Source organism: Hypanus sabinus, chromosome 4, assembly GCF_030144855.1.
Source record: "Hypanus sabinus isolate sHypSab1 chromosome 4, sHypSab1.hap1, whole genome shotgun sequence".
In the NCBI taxonomy this organism is placed as follows: domain Eukaryota; kingdom Metazoa; phylum Chordata; class Chondrichthyes; order Myliobatiformes; family Dasyatidae; genus Hypanus; species Hypanus sabinus.
The window spans coordinates 147,324,884-147,343,049 of NC_082709.1; the positions used below are offsets into that span (position 1 = coordinate 147,324,884).

At 37.9% G+C, this 18,166-nt stretch overlaps 1 protein-coding gene across 1 annotated transcript in view; it reads right to left on the reverse strand.

Annotated features, from left to right (window-relative positions):
* The window catches only part of LOC132393285 (vang-like protein 1), a 43,521-nt gene extending 33,962 nt beyond the window's left edge, over positions 1-9,559 (reverse strand). Inside the window, exon 1 of the mRNA XM_059968326.1 lies at positions 9,397-9,559. The gene's annotated coding sequence lies outside the window, so the exon portion shown is untranslated. The remainder of the gene's footprint in view (positions 1-9,396) is intronic.
* Positions 9,560-18,166: the final 8,607 nt, after the last annotated feature.

The following is an 18,166-nucleotide window of genomic DNA, read 5'->3' on the forward strand; positions in this document are numbered from 1 at the left end:
ATTCTTGAATTCACAGATTTTCAGGGGGAGATTAAAATGAAAACATTTAAAATATTTAAATTAACCTAAATTTTGATTAAAACACAAGTTTCAGTTTAAAATATATTTGGGAATCCTCTGAATTATGTAAGTTTAAACCATGCCAGAGTTGAACTGCATACAATATACCTATATTTGGGACATTCTCGTCCAAAGAGGGTTACATTAGAACAGAGCATTAGGAAATGTTGCAAAGTATAAAATACTTAAGGCCAACTCTATTTTATGCAAACTATCATCGAGGGTAATCATGAACATGCATCAGTAATACAGTCTGCAGCAAAACAGCAAATTAATAATATATAACTACATTCACTTCTTTAATATTTAATTCCACCATTTAGGCCATACCATCTTCTCGCTGCTGCAATCAGGAAGGAGATACAGGAGCCTTAGGTTCTACACCACCAGGTTCAGCAATGGTCATTACACTGGTTCAGGATCCTAATGGTAGAAGGGCAATAACCTCAACTTTGTGCCGATTCCACAACCTATGGACTAACTTACAAGGATTCTACAACTCATTCTCAGCATTATTTACTAATTGTTACTGTTTTTATATTAGCAGTCTGTCTTTCTCTCATGGTTGTTTGAGAGTCTGTGTACGCTATTATATTTCTTTGTTCTACCATGAACGTCTTCAAGAAAATGAATCTCAAAGTAGTATATAGTGACATAAATGTACTTTGATGATAAATTTACTTTGAACTTATCTACTGAAAATCTTGACAGTTTTAAAAAAACATGATACATTACAATCTGCATTTATATTTAAATCGACATTATATTGTTAATTATTTCAAGTCGTGCAGGAGTTGCTTAATCTTTCAAGGCAGCTCTTCCTTGACATTAGAAGAATTTCTTGTGGGTTTCTTAAGTACCAATAATTTGGTACTTTTCTTGAACAGTTTTTTCCTCTAGTAAACAAAGAAGACGAACTATCAAAACAAGCGGCTACTTAAAAGTCTACGTAACTTTTTAAAAAATGCTTATAAGAATGTGTTTATGGGATTTTAACTAGAAATTCCTCAAATTCCCTAGATACTCATTCACTTTAAACATTTTTAAGCTCACTAGTAATACGCAAGCATGGGAAAAATGATACATTCTACATACTCCATGTACATATGGTTAGGAAGTTTTGTTATAAAAAATACAAACATTGCACAAGATCATATCAGATGACCTGGCTAAATTCTACAAAGTAGGCACTCTAAAATCAAAATAGTAGGAAAACTGAATTTGTAAGCATGTATTGAACTTATGGTCTTTACAGTTTCTTGCACAAATTTTTTCATTTTAACTTGCACTTTACTGGACAATTTTGCCATTTAGTCACCAAATAAGTTCTAAACATTAAGTGATCAGACACATAATACAGGGAAATATTTAACTGCAAAGTTTTTGTTATAATAGTTGATTACTTTTCTTCTGATCATAACCAGATAAAGGAGGTGCCAAGTCAATGAAGTATGTTGGAAGTGTTACAGAACCATTGAAATCTGCAGCAACAGAGCCCATGAAATGTACTTTAGGTTCCTCTCACCTTTGAGCTCTGGATCCACAGCCCTTCAGGTGCTTAATGAGGTACATTTATTTTAGAAAAAAGTGAGCATTTCTGCCTTCACAATTTCCAGATTCACCGTGTTCACTGAGCAAAATAATTTTCCTTCAAGAGACTAGATTAGTTCCTCATAGCAACTAATTTAGATCTATGCTCATTTAACTACTGGCTTCTCTGCTAAAGTGCTTTTTATTCTGTGTAATTCCACCATAACTATTAAAAAAAATTATACTGCCTGTCTCTTTTGTTCCAAAGAAAACACCACCACCTTATCCTGTCTCTCAGCCATGGCAATATCCTCAACTTTCCTCTGCACCTATTTTGTACTGTACACACAAAACAATGAAGTACTTTTAAAAATGCTCTAATGGTGTCCATCTCTCCTCCCATCACCACCAACATAATGTGCCAATAGTTCAGATATACAAGTTCCTCACTGCAAGAGCTCCTAACTTTAGAATGTCAAATTTTGTTTCTGTTCTGTGATTAGTAGCCTTTTTTATAAATCATTTTCCATGATTGAAGTTTTGCTGACAGGCCCATCCCTTATTGCCCTTGAGAAGGTCCTGTAAGCAGTGTTCTTGAAATGCTGCAGTCCTGGTAAGGGCACTCCCTTGCACTGATACAGTAACTGCAGCGTCAGTCAAACATTTTTCTTAGTATATAGTACATATTTTACCTTTCTATGCATATAAAACACTTAAGAAACATACGTATTTCAATAATTAAACCACTAAGTTGCTTAGTAATAATTGTAGCTTTCATCGGGGCAGGGTCTATCACATGCTCCATTAAAATTGTTCCGATCGTTTACTGACTGTAGCCTAATGCTTTACCAATGACCGATAGTGTTTCACCTCTTTCCAATTGCTTTATTACTTCCACCTTATTTTCAATCATGACTATATTCGTGAACAGAAACACCGCGGATTCAGAGCTGCACCGCTGGGTCATAATATCCACCGCACTGAACATGTTAAATAAAGTCCAGGGTTCTGCCGAGTCCTAAAGACACCACCCCACTGAGCCAGGTTAAATAAGGAACTTGAGCATCCGCGTTTCTTGGTATCCGCGGGGAGTCTCGGAACCAATCCCCCACGGATAAGGAGGACCGACTGTTCTATATATAGTTTTGGTCATCTTGTTGTATAAATGGGTGGTTAAATTGGAAAGAATACAATAAAAGATTTGAGAATATTGTCAGGATTAAAGGTCTGAGTTATGAGGACAAGTAGCCCAGGCTAGCTTTTTATTCCTTGCAATGCAGGAAAATGTAGGATTATCATATAGAGGTTTATAAAATCAGGAGGGCATAGATAAAATGGATGGTACAGTCTTTGCCCCAGGAGTTCAAAACTAGGCAGCATAGATTTAGGGCAGGAGGGGAAAGATTTAAAAGGGAGTTGAGGGGTAACCTTTACCACGCAAGGGATGGAGAGTATTTGGAATAGCTACCAGTGGAAGTGACTGAGACAGATACTATAATATTTAAGAAGCACTTATACAGATACACACAGGGGATTGGGATTAGAGGGAGTAGGCTCAACACAGGAATTTTAGGCCAGATAGGTAAGCACAATAGTTAGTGTGGATTTACTGGGCCAAAGAATCTGTAACCATGTTGCATTGCTGTATGTCCATTCTAATGATATCAAATTGTATCATCTCAACCCAAGATGCTTCAATGCAAACTGTCGCTGTTCTTACGTTAGGAAATTGCAAAGCCAACCAATATGCATGGAGATTAGAAGTGAACCTTGTCACTTAAGTGGGCTGTTACTCTTCCGACTTTAATATAATTGCTCCAAAGGCTGGTTTTCCCTCCAGACCCTATTTCAGCCTCATGGAAGACAAAGTTCAGGAGTTCCAACTTCAAAGACTGCTTCAGTTTGTGCCAGTGTCTCTGCTAACATTTCCCAAGTCAACATCTGATTGTTGGCTTGGCACTGTTGTTAATTCTATGTAATGCAATTTCTTTGTGAATAACATGTGAACTATGATAGACTGAGTACCAATAAATTCTGAAATAGCTTAATAAGAATTTTGTAAGAAGCAAATTATTTCACAACTGCCCTAGGCCACAAGATATCAAATTACCAAAAAAAACCCCTCAAAATTACAAACATGAGGAAATCTGCAGATGCTGGAAATCCAAACAACAATACACACAAACAGGCCAGGCAGCATCTATAGGGAGACCCTCAAAAATACAATTGGAGGACAGTACTATTCTGGCTAGATTGAGTTATCACAAAACCAACGTGCTTGCAACGTATCTGGTATTATCCATGATCAATACACAGCCAGCACTTCAATACATAGCTGTGCAAAGGTGCATTTATAATGGGAATAGCTTTTGGTTGCTATGCTGTAGACAACAGAAAACATGCTGCATTAATTTCTATGCAATCTTTCACTTCTTCACATCCAAAAAACAATTTACAAAAGTTATTGAATATTAAGGCACCCATTACAATGATCTCCAAAAATAAATTTGGTGGCTAATAAATCAGTGGCCAATGTTGCTAAATGTTATTTCCATTCAAAGGCCTGTAGCAGTAGCAACAACCTCATTTAGCGCATTCTCTTCAATCTTACTCATTCGAATTTGTAGCTAGGGTAACTGAGATGGGAGGGCTTGCCTTAAGTTCAATAAAGCTTTTGTCAAAGATGCTTTCCATATTATGCCACAAAAGCAACAGTTGTGCTTGTTGGCATTTTGTACATCAAATGTATTTTGAACAGCAAAAAAAATTCAATTTGTTGTTTCAGATATGGGGAAAATCCAAATCTGTGAAGGGTCTATTTAAGACTCCTGATAATAGCTATACTATTAGAGCATCAGCACAATGGACAAAGACTGACTGTAGGATCGACCTCTTGAATTATGACCTTCATTGTTCAACTTTAAACTCTGGAATGGATTTTCAAATCAACTAAATTTTAATGGTGTCACATGCATTCAATTAACAGTTTTTCCACAAATATTAATGATATAAAAATTATAAATAAGAAGATGGTTTCTACATTACATTATGAAGACAATAACTCAATAAATTCTCAACTTACACTCTGAAGAAAGAACATCACAAGAGGTAGACTGTGGCACATATTGTGGAAGTCAATGAACCATAAAGATTCATCGGAACTAATGACAGAATCAATTCAATATAAAATTATTCTGTCCAATAAGATTATTGCATTATGTGGCATTTTCCCCTCTGCTGACTAAGCCAAACAATTTACCTAGCTTGAGTATTACTGACCCACTTTTGGCTTAAAAAGTAACGGACCACATTTGTTATTTTGGCTGAAGATTTGGAGCTGAAAATTGTTGAAAATAATATTTACTATTCCCTTTCTTGGAGGAACCACTTTGGAACCCAAATTTTTCTTAAATAAAAGCTATTCATAAATTCAATAAAGGGAACAAATTTCTTAATCATCTGCAGGCTGCAGTGGAAAGATTATTATAAATTTAGTATTCAAGCTTCACTGCAAGGTTTTACATATAAAAGGAAATCTCTTGTAGTTTCAAAAATTCAGTTTAAATGATAAATTCAGAATTTGTTGAAAATTATACTGCTTCACTCAAGGATTGAAGCTGATTAGCATTTGCATGAAAGCTTTGCTTGCATTTAAACAACACCAATGACAATACAAAATAAAGAGCAGTGCTTCAGAAATAATCTTGGCAAAATTCTGCACTATACTTTATTTTCAGACCAATCAATTAAAACTAACCTTTTAACAAGTTTCATGGATTTCGGGGAATTACTCATTTTGTAAATAAACAGTTCTGATCCAGAAATGCAAATTGGTTTAGAAATGCAGGAAATTACATGACAAATAGTAACGCATTCACATAAAATGGCAATCCTAAATATTCTCCCCTCAAAACTTCTTCAGTATCTTTTCCCTCTACCTCCTTATACATTTTATATATTTACCCTTCTCATACTTAGTTTGTTATCTCCTGGAGCTCTGCCATTTCTCCTGATTATACAGTTTAGGACAATGAAAATAAGATCTTGCTAAATAATTTATAACTCGACACACTATGATTAGATTTTCCATCCCTAAAGAATCTTAATTATTTCTCTTAACTTTTCCCTTTCGTATCAAGAATAACACTTTGCATTCTCTTGACAGCTTGGTTCTTGAGCTAAAAGCTAACTACTGAATTTTCTGTTCTGCTTTTAAATTCTCAGTGTAATTCAGTGACCAACATTGGCTTTTATTCCAGCATACATTGAGTTGTCCTTCTGCTGCTGCACACTGTGCTATTGTTTTCAGTGAGGTTTCCACGAACACTTTTACAAAAGCCATCTTTTTTCAAAAAAAAATCCACTGCAAAGTACTCCCAAAAGAAATTCAATGCCAATAAATCAACACCAATGTTACTAAATGCCATTTCCATTCAGAAATCTGTGACATTAGCATCAAGCTCACTTACCACATATTTCCAAATTTATTTGCATTATTCAGAGCCATTTAGCTGACGTTATTTCCCTCCATTCGATCCATTATTTGACTATGTCACTGCTATCTGACACTCATCTGTACCTTCCCAGGCTATTCAGATCTCCTCCTATTGTTAGGTTCATATGTTGTTGATATTAGAAACAGAACTACCTTTTGATATTTTGTAATGTAGCCAAGATACAGTATGTCAGAAGTCTGCCTCTCATACAATACCATTTTACACATTTGATTAATTGCTTTAACATGATTATCACTATAATTTAAACATCAAGTCCAGCTTGTTTACTATGATTGTATATCTTGGATCTTTCACTTCAAAACAAATGCAGAAATTCAAAGGACAGCATGTCAGTAGTCGTCACTTCAATACAAAGCAGTAAACAAAGATAAAAAACAAATGCCTATCCATTCAAATCTACCTTTTACTTTTACTAAGGTCCTCCTTTGATAACTACTGTATTTCTAGTCTGAACTGGCTCTTCATCACAAATTTGGTATAATCCACAAATTTAGAAATTGTATCTCTGATTCTAAAGTCAGATACATTCAGATAAAATGACAGCAATTAAACTACCTGACATTGTAATCACTTTTAAGGGACTTTCAAGTTTTGATACCAAATACAATCTGTTAAAAGGGCATTCAATGTAGCCTGCAATCACAAGAGAATTATGTGCTATATAATTAGTATCACTTCAGCTAAAGAATAGTATGTAATTGATCAGCACAAAATATTTAGCTGTATTTTTATTTCTTTAGAGTAACAGCATGGAACAGGGCCTTTGAGCCCCAGTACATCTCAGGACTGCTGGAGGAAACCACAGCACCCAGACAAAACTCATGCAGTCACAGGGAGAACGTACAGACTCAACGTACAGATAGTGCTGGAATTGAACACTTTGATGCCCGACTTGTAATAGCGTCCTAGTAACTGCTACACTGTCATCTTAAAACAGTGGATGTGTGCAACAGACACACCTCATTGATAATATATGACAAGAATCACTTTCCCAAAATTTTAACTTTCCGTGTTTCTTCTCACTACAGGTACTGCCTAATCAAAGTTTTGCAAGCTTACAGAGAACATTACTGCACACTACGTATCCTTCATCCCATGATAATGTGCCAACCTTTTAGCCTAATCTAACCTTTCCCTCCTATATAGTCCCCCAATACTCTATCAATATGCCTATCTACAGCCACTACTCTAAAAAGAAACTTCCCTCTGATAACCTCTACATTTTCCTCCAATCACCTTAAAATTATGCCACTTTTTAAAATATATTTCCACCCTGGGAAAAAGTCTGTGGCGATACTTTTGATCTATGCTTATCACCTTGTACACCTTAAGTCACCTCATTTTCTTAGCAATGAGAATTATAGGAGTGCAGCAAAATGAAGATATTTTGGCTCAATAGTCATGACATCATAGTCAATTAAAAAACAATTACCATACAAGTTATGGAATTGATTTTATTTTAGGTCTGAAAAATAAATGGAATGTTCAGGCACCAATAATTTGTTATCGTGTTCAATCTACTTAGTTGACATATGATATCCATTATGCAAGATTAACATTCAATTACAAGTTTGAGTAATAATTATCTGAAAATACCAATTTACATTTTATATAGATTCACTTGAAAGTAATGAGAACATTTTTAAACTGTTCATATCTCTTTTTGCTGACTGCTTACTTAAGTAACAATTTTTTAAAAACTGAGTAAACATGAAGAACCTCTCCACATTCAGCAAAAAATGTTACATCCAAAATGCAAACACCAACCGACAAAATGCTTCCTAAATCAAAGCAGAATAAAAATTAAAATAATATTTCAAATGGAACTGGAAATTTGAATCTATGTGAGCAAATAAATTACACTTATAATTTCATAGGGTTAATTGTCTTTCTGCTCTACATCACTAAATTTTTTAATACTATTTGCCAGGGTAAAATCTTTAAAAGCAGCAGAATCAAATTATCAGCATAGGTACTGTCTAACCCACTTAGCTCTTGCTGTTTTTATTTTAGACTATTCTCAAAATTTTCAATTATTTATATTGTTAACCTCACTTCTTAAAAGCTCATTTTTCCATTGAAATTGAATTATGCATGGCATGCAAATTCAACTAGGAGGCAGGGCAATTCATTTTCAAATGTTTTTCAATAGTAGGTTGAACCCTACTGACGAACCCCCGTGATTATTATTTTACTCTACAATGAATTGACAACCCACTAATTAGACATTTACTATAGTAATGGAGCATACGATAGCTTAAATTCAAGACAATTTCCAATTCATGGCACAATCCATCAGTGAAATATACACATTTCTGCAGAATGCCCTGTGTTTACACACTTAAATCTGATGTAGTGAAGTATAAAAGTACAATGGCACTATTTCACAAGTTAATAAATTAAAATTTGAGTGACATAAGCTTTGCATTAAAGTTGTGTACCACATCTTGCATAGTTTACAACAATAATTTTGAACACAAATTGTGCATATGCAACTATGCAATAGTTTTTGATCTGTCTACCTCGTTAGCCCATATTCAGAAGACAACTTATATTCCTCTCCATCAATCATCCACACTGAGCAGTACATTTTCATCTGCCAATCACCATGAAGACCTTGCTTTCGCAACCTCAATATACACACAGATATGTATCATTCACCAACCATTACATCCGTTCTGTCACTTGCTCTCCCCAAGAGTGACTTGCCTTCAATTCCTAAATAAAGATCTAATGCAACTCTTTCCATTCCTACCTCCCCCCTCCAAGCCTAGCCCGGAACATAGTCGTCCTGCTTTCGTCTTCCATCCACTCCTTCCTTCTACTCCGGGATATCATTCATCACATTTCACCATCCCCACTGGGAAATCGTTGTCTACCTCCCAGCCCCCGAGATTTTGTTTGATTTGCCGAATTTGAAACATTCCCTCGATTTAACGTCATTGTTTCACGGGACCAATCGAGCTGGTGGCGATGCGGGCCCAGGGTTGCTTCTCCGCCTGCTGTGTGTCCGCCCCCGATACGGAGGTCTGGAGTTGGCGCGTCCTTTCCCAGGTCTACAACAGTGCAGGCGGTAGCGCCGGCTCTTTTCCGTCCCTACACTTGTGCATGGGAATGCAAGGAAGGCCTGCTACTGGGAAAGGAAATCAGGAGCCTGCGAACTAGGCCGCAGCGTCCACCGCTCCTCTTCTCTCTCCCAGCAGGCTAATCCCAGAGACCGCTTCGCAATTCCCGAGCCCGAGTAAACCGAATCGCGAAAGAAAAAACAGTGCTTTATAGCCTCACTGACCTGGACCTGGCGTCCTGTGGAAACGATCTCGCTTCTAACCGCTCGCAATCACAAAAAAAAACCCGGATTCAGTGGGGGAGGGGCAGAGAGGGGCGTCGAGATGGAAACACATCCACCGGGGAAAAAATTCAATCCCGAAAAAACGCAAGTGCCCGCTCAGGCCGCCGTACACCATTCGCGCCTGCGCACGACGTGCGAGCTGCACCGACTGCCCGCGTGCGTCACGTGACACGCCCGCCGTTTCCTTGGCAGCGCCATTGCCGCTGTTGTCAGGGGTTGGTGTCCCCGACTGGTGGAACTCTTCGGGCTGCGGAGACTTTCTGTAAGGAAGTATACCGAACACAAAGTATTCACCAGATCTCAAGCTCACTGTCACCTGTAGTTACCTTTGTCTTGTGTTGACTGGGCAAAAAAAACTGTTCCCCCCCCAACTAAACAGTGAGAATTTTCTTCCCGTTGTCAGAGGTTTCTTATGTCAAATCCTCTGTCTGATGGTGACTTAATCAGACAACACAAAGCCTAGATGTTATGTTCGAAAATTAAACAATTGCAATTGCTGGAATTAAATATAACTACAAAAATGAACACCATCTGTGGAAAGGGAAATAGTTGCCATTATAAGCAACTAGAAACTTTCAGAAAAGGTGTTTTAAGTTGTAGAGGTGTTGAGAACAAAACTGGGTGGAGATCAGAGAAAAATGTATGATACAGTTTGTTGTCAACTGAAAGTATGATTAAGGCTTCCTAATGGTTGTCAATATGTGTAAGTAGATAACAAAACCTGGGTATAAAAGTTCAGTTATACCACATTTGGAGTTACTTGTCGTTCTGATTGCCAAATAAAGGAAAAGATACTGAGTCTTTGGAGATAGTAGAAAGGCAGTTTCCCAGTATGTTGCTTGGATCAGAGAATATGTTTATATTTCGATTAGATTGATTAGTCACGTGTACATCAAAACATACAGTGAAATGTCTCATTTGTGGCCACTCCACTAGTTACATTTATTATTAATTATTTATATATATATATATATATATATATATATATATAATAATATATTAATTATAAGGAGAAGTTAGACAACTTGGATTGCTTTCTCTGGCGCATTGGAGAGTTCTGCTGTGTGTTCAACAATCATGTTTGGCTTTGCCATCACTGATTTCTCTTTCTGCTAGTTGTTCAATTGTCCACTACCCTTTAAGACTTGATGTGGAAGACTTTATCTGATTTATTGGGGTTGTGGAATGACCTGTTGCTGCTATTTTTGATGTCTACACATGTAGTCCTCTTTCAGGAGCTGCAATATAGTGTTAGGTACCCCGTAACTGGGTCACTTACCAGCAAAGATAGAGAGGTCCGTTGAAGTCTGATGGTGCTATTTTTAACAGTATTTATTGATAAAAATACACAAAAATAATATCAATGCAAACATACAGATAGTATACGTCGTCAATACTAAATCTAAAAGCGCGGGTATAATAATAATCAGTAAGGAATAGCTCTATCGTTGTCTAGGGGATAATGTATTGTCCAATGGAAATATAAAAGTTCATTCAAGCTGCAGCTTTCTGGTTGGAGAGAAAGACGGGTTAAAACTTGCCCATTCCTTTTATGATGTAAATCCTTCGAGAGTCGTTGGGAGTTGATTTCCCCATTGTTAGCTAAAAACCGTTCTTCTGTGGTAAAGGACCACCAATTCCGGAGCAAATGGAAATGGATGCACGTGGCCTTCCCACTGGCTTTCGCTATCACGGGATCGCTAGCGTTTCTTCTGGTGCGTCTGAAGGGGCTCTTTTATCCTGACTCACAGGGTCTCAGATGTCAATCAGGTTGGGATGATGCAATCCCTCCACCAACCCCCCCCCCCCCCCCCCCGGTTCATTGCCTGGGGGCTTCGATGCATCGTACAGTATTCAATATACAATTCCGTCTCCAAGAGACAATAGCCGTTATCAATGGTTCCACCTTTCGGAGGCCAGGACACATTCCAAACTCTTTGTGGATTCTGCATGTCTTTCTCTCATTTCCTGGGTCTCCTGACTCGAATCAATAGCGATCCTGTGATTCTCAAAAAGGAGGGGGCCACGGGTGTAACAAAAGAACCACATTTTTAGGTATCCTGGTGTTGCTCTCATTGGAGAGATTTTTGGATTTCTAAACAATCGTTTTATTTAATAAAGATTATTTACATACTTCACAAAAATAAGCCTTGTGTATGTAATAGATTTTAAGGCCATAGCTTCTTTGAACATTTTGGACAGAGTGCTGGGTTGGGGAGGTGTGTGCAGGAATATCATGCTGTCTTTATATAAAATGAAACGTGTGTTGTGCAGGTCAAATAATATATTACTTGAGCCTACTGATCTTTCCCCAAAGTTATCTTCAAATGCAACTTGTTTTTCCCTCTCCTGCTCTGCCATTCTTGTCAGCCTACAATCAGCAGCTCTAAACCAACCTCCATGCCCAACAGGAACTGGAACAGGTTTAGGATAATAAAGTATATCTGTCTGTCTGACACCTTGTTAGGGGGTCTGCAAGGGCAGGTCTATTTTAGAAATGAGAAGTGGGGTGGGGAGGAGAGAGGTGGTGTGGTGGCTTGAACAGATAGGTGTCAACAGTTGTGGGAAAAGAAGGACTGGCAGAAATGGATGGTGGTCAGCGAATCAGTATCAGGCTTTATTTCACCGGTATATATTGTGAAATCTGTTAACTTTGCAGTACCAGTACAATGCAAGACATGATAATACATAGAGAGAAAAAGAAAACAATGAATTACATGAAGTATATACAGTTGAAGTCAGAAGTTTATGTACACTTAGGATGAAGTCAATAAAACTCATTGTTTAACCACTCCACAGATTTCATGTTAGCAAACTATAGTTTTGGCAAGACTTTGTGCATGACACGAGTAATTTTTCCAACTATTGTTTACAGACAGATTATTTCACTTTTAATTGACTATATTACAATTCCAGTGGGTCAGAAGTTCACAAACAAAATCAAAAGAAATCAACCAAGACCTCAGAAAAAAAATTTGTGGACCTCCATAAGTCTGGTTCATCCTTGGGAGCTATTTACAAATGCCTGAAGGTACCACATTCATCTGTACAAACAATAGTACTCAAGTATAAACACCATGGGACCACGCAGCCATCATACTGTTCAGGAAGGAGACGCATTCTGTCTCCTAGAGATGAACGTACTTTGGCGCGAGAAGTGAAAATCAATCCCAGAACAACAGCAAAGGACCTTGTGAAGACACTGGAGGAAACAGGTAGACAAGTATCTATATCCACAGTAAAACAAGTCCTGAATCGACATAACCTGAAAGGCTGCTCAGCAAGGAAGAAGCCACTGCTCCAAAACCACCATAAAGAAAGCCAGACTACAGTTTGCAAGTGCAGATGGGGACAAAGATCTTACATTTTGGAGAAATGTCCTCTGGTCTGATGAAACAAAAATTGAACTGTTTGGCCATAACAACCATCGTTATGTTTGGAGGAAAAAGGGTGAGGCTTGCAAGCCGAAGAACACCAACCCAACCGTGAAGCATGGAGGTGGAAATGGGTCTTCCAAATGGAGAATGACCCTAAGTATTGATGCACCATCAATAACTCACTCTGAGACGTAAAGGCGAGATATCGGCTTTTATTGACTGGAGGAAGGAACAAGCAGTGAGTGACCACCGTACTACATCCTGGAGACTGAGAGGCCGGGCTCAGGCCTTGATCGCCTTTATACAGGGGTCTGTGGGAGGAGCCACAGGAGCAGTCAGCAGGGGGCGTGTCCAGACAGGTATATGTAGTTCACCACAAGTATACCTCCAAAGTTGTAGCAAAATTGCTTAAGGACAACAAAGTCAAGGTATTGAAGTGGCCATCACAAAGCCCTGACCTCAATTTGATAGAAAATTTGTGGGCAGAACTGAAAAAGTGTGCGCGAGCAAGGAGGCCTACAAACCTGACTCCATTACATCAGCTCTGTCTGGAGGAATGGAACAAAATTCCAGCAACTTATTGTGAGAAGCTTGTGGAAGGCTACCCAAAACATTTGACCCAAGTTAAACAATTTAAAGGCAATGCTACCAAAAACTAACAAAGTGTATGTAAACTTCTAACCCACTGGGATTGCGATGAAAGAAATAAAAGCTGAAATAAATCATTCTCTCTACTATTATTCTGATGTTTCACATTCTTAAAATAAAGTAGTGATCCTAACTGACCTAAGACAGGGAATGTTTTCTAGGATTAAATAACAGGAATTGTAAAAAACTGAGTTTAAATGTATTTGGCTAAGGTGTATGTAAACTTCTGACTTCAACTGTATAAAATGGTTAAATTAAATAAGTAATGTAAAAAATAGGAAATAAAAGAAAGACAGTGAGGTACTGTTCGTGGGTTCAATATCCATTCAGAAATTGGAGGCAGAGAGGGGAAGAATGAGTGAGGTAGGAGACTGGTGCTGAAGATACTTTTTAATGGGAAGATGAGGAGTGAAGCTAGATGTGAGCTTTGCCTGTAGATGAGAAAAAACACCTGCAATAACAGCTAGCATTAGTTGCCAATGGTTTGTGACTATTGCATTTTTAACAGAGCCTTGTCAAATGGGATGGGCTGTAGAAGAATGTGCCAGTTGAACAAAGATAAATGGGTATAGAACTTGAACGTGGGATGGAAAGAACTACCAGTATATGAGTGGTTTGGAGAGAGGGAAGAAAAATGTCAGCTCGAACTGCAGGAGTATTGTGTTTCTGTGAAGTTCAGAAGTTAATGTTTACTGTATCTCATGAACTGGTTTTAGACTGTGGATTTGAAAAGAGACTACTTCTCCAAAACTACTCTCAATAATTGATTTTTTTCCCTTAAAAATCTATCAAACAAAAAAAGTGAGCAAATGACCCCAGATGCAAGATTTTAATGTATAGAAACATGCTTGTGTGGGAAATATAATGTTGCGCTCTTCACATTTGGATTTTCCTTTTTAGGCTTTTATGTACTTATGCTTTCATTTTAACCACAGCTTAAGTTTCAAAGCCCATGCAACTATTTGTTTTGAGATATCAGAAGCTTACAATCAGCGCCCATTCTTGAGCAGTTATGTATTTGGAAATTGTGCCAACTTTCATTGAAGTTGTTAGTCAGCTTTGTTAGTTATCTACATCTCCTTCAGTGCTTCTTGGGATCATTTCAAAATCAGAAGCAATGAAATAGAGAAGGATTCATTAAACTTGCCAGCTGCACACAGCAGACCTATCTTGTTGGTAGTATCCCAGTGAAGCATGAATCCTGTTAGCTCAATCGCACTCGTGATTTTTCTCTGGGTGGAAAGCAGTGCAGAATTTAGATGTTTTCCAGCCTGGTATATCTACAATTGGCACTGCAGAATGTACTACAGATTGGAATTTCCTTGGAGCTATTCCTGCTTCATTGATGTAATATTGCCATATGTGTTAGCAGGATTTTTGCCATATTTCCAGTGAAGTTATAGTGGCAGAGTGAAGTATTCAGAAGAAATCCTTGGCCACAATTCACTTCAGAAGACTGTAAAGTTTACTCAGTGAAATCTGTTTGAGAAGTGGGTGAGAACATGGAAGTATTACTATCCAGTGTTAAATTGCCAATGTTTGTTGTCCATTTAGCGATCTGGAATCCACTTGATAGATGTTAAGTTCAAGATACTGGTGACTATCATCAGTATGGCAGACGAGCTTTCACAACCAATAGTTCACACTGGTCACACAAGAGGTTCTTCATTCACCACCTTTGCCATCCCCAGATTTGATTAAATTGTTACACATTCACTGTTTGGGATGGTATTTCCTGGGATGTTATATCAATCTTTCCTCCCTTTTCCTTCCTGAGCAAAGGCAACATATCCGTGAAGAAGCACATGTATGCAGTTCGTTGTGTATAAAAGTGAAATCTAACCTGAAGTAAATCTTAACTTTTTTGATTTGAGTCTGTAGCTGTATAAAGGCTCATTAAGGATCTTAACATGTTTAGTGAATGCTTTCATTATTTTCTTCAGAGAACTATAAGCACTAAGCAGGGTGAAATAAGAAATATGTTTTTTTGGTTCTTCCAATTTCATTTCACTACTCTTGACTTCATATCTATTTTTTGTTATGATGAAATATCATAATATTGGCCATTCATTATTCTGGGCAGGTGATAAACAGCATATCCAGAGCATGTGTTATTAACACTAATACAAGGAATGCAAATTCAGTTCTGTTCCTCAACTACAAATTATTACTAGCTATAAGGTCTTAGTCTGTTAGCCAAATATAGCAAAAATGAAGGGGTAAACAGGCCTTGTTTCTAAAGCATATGGCAAATTAAAAATGTGACAAACCATTTGCATTCAGACTCCTTGGAAGAAGATAGAGAAAAATATTCTCTCTGAGTTTTTAAAGCCACAGGGAGGCCAGTAAGGCTAAAGTGAGATAATGGTGGTTAGTAAAGGATCCAGTCAAATATTTTAAAGGCTTCTGGATTAATTTGACTATGAAAACATTGAGGAGATATCAGCAAAATGTATTATCTCAGAGTATAAGGTAAATTGCAAGTATTTAAAAAGCCGAATTGTTTTAGTTTTAATCGATTACAACAATTGAGTAAGTGAATACTACCATTGAGTAACATGTGGCAGATGTGATTGTTATTTTGGGAGCTTTGTCTAGTTGTTCAATCTCCCTGGAGATCTAGATGAATTGTTTTTGTTTGTCATTTTGATAAAAACATTTAACGTTTCAGGTTAATGCAAAGTCAGTGTGTGACTTGAATCCAGATGGTATTACAGTGCTTTTAACACAAACTCTATTTTTTTGACATATACAATTCACTTTATACTTGGCATTTTTCATCATTTGTAATTTGATATCCCCCTATTAGGCTGATTGAACCTCTTGCACTTTGTCAAATCTATTCTTTCATTATTCCTTTCATGTCCGTATCCGTTTATGACTTGAAAAAGTCTTTTGTTATTAGGGGAGTGATTTCAGTGTTGATTAAAAATTACATATATCTCGTTTTAGGTCACATGCTGTTTCTTTTTGTTTTTTAAATCACAAAAATCTTTAAATCTTTAGAAGGCAAATATATAAAAGGACATACTAGAAATGGAGAACAGGTTGACTATCATGTGGAACAGTGGAACAGTGAAGTATTAATGTTTTGGGTGTAATCAGTCCTTCCTCAGATAGCATAGTGGTTAGCATAATGCTAGTACATCTTGGGTCGTCAGAGTTTGGAATTCTATCCCAGCATCCTCTGTAAGGAGTTTGTACGTCTTCCCTGTGGAATGAGTGGGTTTTCTCCAGGTGCTCCAGTTTCCTCCCACAGTCCAAAGATGTACTGGTTAGTAGGTTAATTGGTCATTATAAATTATCCCATGTATAGGCAAGGGTTAAATCAGGGTTGCTGGTGGCGCAGCTTGAAGGGCTGATTCCACACTATATCGCTAAATGAAAGTAAAATAAATTGATCTCCATCATATCTTAAAACGGATAATAATTCAAGTAGATTTTTATTTGCAAGCCTGTTCCTCTGCCTGAGATAAGCAAATGAGAGAGAGAGTAAAGGTTAAGGCTGGTAGATTTAGATATGGAAAGATTGAAGGAGGTTTGAAAGCAGCCCACTCCCTTGAGGTTGTGGCTTAATTGGTTTTTAGGTTTGTAGGGGTAGTTTTGAGGACAGAGAGGGGAGTTAGGGGCAGATTAGGGTTTGGGGACAGGGATTTGGATGAGTTAGAGGTCACACTGGAGTCAGCATCATAAAAATAGGATCCACAGTCATTTGGTGGGTCAGTAGACCAATGAGGATGAGGGCTGGTCTCCCACCCCAGTCAGTGAGTTATCGACAGGCTCCAGGATTGGAGTTCTATGTGGGCAAGAGGTACAAGGACTGGTGGCCCCCAAGGTGTGCAAATTGGCAAGACCAGAGTTCAAGGCCTGGTGTTTTGGTTTCCATCTTTGATAATTCTGCACTTTGAAGCCTGGAGTTCAAGATCTTCAACTAAAGCCCTCGTTCATTCTCATTAAAGAGTACTGCGGTAGACTCTGAAGACCAAAGCCTGAAGGTCGTTCAGAAGTCTGGAATTCAAGGCCTGATGACTGGAGTGCTGAGTCTCTGAGTCCACTGACAAAGCTGAAGCTGAATGTTAGTGAATCTGCAAGACCACTGGAGGCTGGAGATGAACTGGCTTGGGGTTGGAGAACTATGTGTGCGTCAAAGGGTGGGTGGGAAAGAGGACAACGCTTGTTTTGCTGCTGATTTTTTTGCTAGCTGTGTCGTGTTTTGATTTGACATGTCAACAAATACGCTCAAAAACTTCTATAGTTGTACTGTGGGAACATTCTGACAGGCTGCATCACCATCTGATATGGAGGGGCTACTGCACAGGACTGAAAGAAGTTGCAGAAGGTTGTAAATCTAGTCAGCACTATCCTGGGCACTAACTTACAAAGTACCCAGGACATCTTCAGGGAGCGGTGTCTCAGAAAGGCAGCGTCTATTATTAAGGACCTCCAGCACCCAGGGCATGCCCTTTCCTCACAGTTACCATCAGGTAGGAGGTACAGAAGCCTGGGGACACACACTCAGCGATGTAGGAACAGTTTCTTCCCCTCTGCCATCTGATTTCTAAATGGACATTGAATCTTTGGACACTACCTCACTTTTTTTAAAAAATACACAGTGTTTCTGTTTTTGCACATTTAAAAAAATCTATTCAATATATGTATACTGTAATTGTAATACTTGTTTATTT